Genomic DNA, 3,953 nt, shown 5'->3' on the forward strand with positions numbered 1-3,953 from the left:
GTTCAATATGAAACCATAGCAATTTGATTCACTCAAAACGGATTTAAAATGAAGAAGTTATGGGTAAAACAAGATTGGATAATTTTTCTCATTTTAGCTACGTGAAAATTGGTAACAAATCTATTCCAACCATAACTTAATCAACTTGTATTGTATATTATGTAATCTTGAGATACCATAGACACGTATACAATGTTTCGACCTATCATGTCGACACATCTATATATATTTCGGAACAACCATAGACACTCTATATGTGAATGTTGGAGTTAGCTATACAGGGTTGAGGTTGATTCCAAAATATATATAGTTTGAGTTGTGATCAATACTGAGATACGTATACACTGGGTCGTGGATTGATTCAAGATAATATTTATCGATTTATTTCTGTACATCTAACTGTGGACAACTAGTTGTAGGTTACTAACGAGGACAGCTGACTTAATAAACTTAAAACATCAAAATATATTAAAAGTGTTGTAAATATATTTTGAACATACTTTGATATATATGTATATATTGTTATAGGTTCGTGAATCAACCAGTGGCCAAGTCTTACTTCCCGACGAAGTAAAAATCTGTGAAAGTGAGTTATAGTCCCACTTTTAAAATCTAATATTTTTGGGATGAGAATACATGCAGGTTTTATAAATGATTTACAAAATAGACACAAGTACGTGAAACTACATTCTATGGTTGAATTATCAAAATCGAATATGCCCCTTTTTATTAAGTCTGGTAATCTAAGAATTTGGGAACAGACACCCTAATTGACACGAATCCTAAAGATAGATCTATTGGGCCTAACAAACCCCATCCAAAGTATCAGATGCTTTAGTACTTCGAAATTTATATCATATCCGAAGGGTGTCCCGGAATGATGGGGATATTCTTATATATGCATCTTGTTAATGTCGGTTACCAGGTGTTCACCATATGAATGATTTTTATCTCTATGTATGGGATGTATATTGAAATATGAAATCTTGTGGTATATTGTTACAATTTGATATATATAGGTTAAACCTATAACTCACCAACATTTTTGTTGACGTTTAAAGCATGTTTATTCTCAGGTGAATACTAAGAGCTTCCGCTGTTGTATACTAAAATAAGGACAAGATTTGAAGTCCATGTTTGTATGATACTGTGTAAAAACTGCATTCAAGAAACTGATTTCGATGTAACATATTTGTATTGTAAACCATTATGTAATGGTCGTGTGTAAACAGGATATTTTAGATTATCTTTATTTGATAATCTACATAAAGCTTTTTAAATCTTTATTTATGAAATAAAGGTTATGGTTTGTTTTAAAAATGAATGCAGTCTTTGAAAAACGTCTCATATAGAGGTCAAAACCTCGCAACGAAATCAATTAATATGGAACGTTTTTAATCAATAAGAACGGGACATTTCAGTTGTTATCCGAGCGTTGGTCTTAGAGAACCAGAATTTTGCATTAGTGTGTCTTATCGAGTTTTTTAGGATGCATTAGTTAGTCTGGACTTCGACCGTGTTTACTTGAAAAATGTTTGCTTAACAAATTTTGTTGGAAACTATATATTTTTAACATGTGAATATTATGTGATATATTAATCTCTTAACGCGTTTGATATTATGTGATATATGTCTACCTCTAGAACAAGTCCCATTGTCTCACCTAATAATAATGAAGAGTCGAATGTAAATTGGAATGATTCGTGGACTGATTCACAAGTTCCCGAAGAGGAACCGGAAGAAGAGTCGGAACCAGAAGAAGAATCGGAACCGGAAGAAGAATCGGAACCGGATGAAGAAATAGAACCGTGGGGGAAATAATAAAATGGTTGAGTAAAAGAAAATCCTCAACCAACCGACCAAGGTTAATTATGGTCAATGGTGTTTCCGCTAAGGAAGCAAAATATTGGGAGGATTACCAATTCTCCGATGAATCGGATTCTGACAAGAATTCCGATGATGTTATAGAAATTACCCCAACTGAATTTAAAAAGGCAAAAGAAAATAATAAGGGAAAGGGCATAAAAATAGAGAAATCTAATTCCAACCCCGATGAACTTTATATGTATCGTCAACCCCCGAAGTCCTTAAGTTGTAACAATGACCTGGGAACCTCTAAACCACCAGGTTTTTCTAAAGCAATGTGGAAAATGACGGCTCGTATTAGGGGAACATCATATATCCCTAGAAACTTGGCAAAACGAACCAAAACCGAAGAAGAAGAAACAAGCGAGTCGGAATAAGATAGTTGTATTCGTGTGGTGTAATATATGTAATATAGTGTGCTTATGCTTTATGATATATGTAAAAATTGCTTGTATTAATAAGTATTTTTTTTTATGAATCTAACTCTTGTCTATTTTACAGTATAAAAACACAAAATGGATAGACAACCCACTATTTTAAGAGACCTACCCGGAGACATGATTGATGAAATCTTGTCTAGAGTCGGTCAGAATTCTTCGGCACAACTATTTAAGGCGAGATCAGTTTGTAAGACATTCGAAGAACGTTCCAAGAATGCCTTGGTTTATAAAAGGTTTTCGTTCCAAAGATGGGGGATATCACATTGGGAAATCCATAAGTTACGATGTGTTTACTTTGACGCATATATTGCGGGGAACCCAAATGCTATTTTACGCAATGGGTTAAGAAATTATTTTGACTCAATATATCCGAATATTGGACTTCGTGATTTAGAAAAAGCGGCTAACATGCAACATAAAGAAGCATGTTATGCTTACGGAAGAGTAATGTTCGCTTCTCACCAAAGTGAGAACAAGAACATCGGCCTACAACTATTAAACAAAACGTTCCCACAAGTGACGGAGTCGGTAATTGGGGTAAGAAATGAGGTTTTTAGATTGTTACGGGACTGTTGGACATTACGTAACCCTCGTCCCTTTGACGACGTTACAACACGCTGTCTTATCAACGGCCATAACGGTTATGTTCCACAAGACCAAGGATGGGAAGTAGTCCTAGTAAAACCAGAATGCATGACTTGTTTCTGGACGTATGAATTACGTGTCTTTATTGCCTTTGCTGAACGACTTGTGTACTAACTAGAATTATCTTCACAATTATCTTGTATCAAAGTTATTGTGTGCTATATTTCATGCTTTATGTAAAATAAGCGGTATTGTAAGTTTGTAAAATATTGTATAAAAGTTTGAACGCGAAATATTATTATAATCAGTTTTTCATATAGAATTATAGTAGTTGAATTGTATATTAGCTACTAAGTATGAACTTAACGGGTAGGTACTACCCGAATTTAAACTTATAAAACGCTAATATGAAGAAAAAGCTTTTATAAATGAGTTCATATTATGGTACGAAATACTATTAACTACTCTTAATATTCTGTATGATTAACTTGTTCCATTTGACTATTTTGAAGGAAATGGCACCGACTACTCGACACACCGTGAATATGAATGAAGAGGAATTCCGTACTTTTCTAGCTTCAAACATAGCCGCAGTACAGGCTGCGCTACATACCAACAATAACCTTGGATCTAGCAGTACAGGAAATCATGTAGGATGCACCTACAAAGAATTCACTGCCTGCAAACCTTTTGAATTTGATGGAACCGAAGGACCGATCGGATTGAAATGGTGGACCGAGAAGGTCGAATCGGTGTTTGCCATAAGTAAGTGTACTGAAGAGGACAAAGTGAAGTACCCTACGCATACCTTCACAGGTTCTGCATTAACATGGTGGAATACCTATCTAGAGCAAGTGGGACAAGACGATGCGTACGCACTACCGTGGTCAGCATTCAAGAACTTGATGAACGAGAAGTACCGTCCCAGAACCGAGGTCAATAAGCTCAAGACAGAACTTAGAGGGTTACGAACCCAAGGATTTGATATTACCACGTACGAAAGACGATTCACAGAATTGTGCCTATTGTGTCCGGGAGCATTCGAAGATGAGGAAGAGAAGA

Source organism: Rutidosis leptorrhynchoides, chromosome 1 (assembly GCF_046630445.1).
Source record: "Rutidosis leptorrhynchoides isolate AG116_Rl617_1_P2 chromosome 1, CSIRO_AGI_Rlap_v1, whole genome shotgun sequence".
NCBI classification, from domain to species: domain Eukaryota; kingdom Viridiplantae; phylum Streptophyta; class Magnoliopsida; order Asterales; family Asteraceae; genus Rutidosis; species Rutidosis leptorrhynchoides.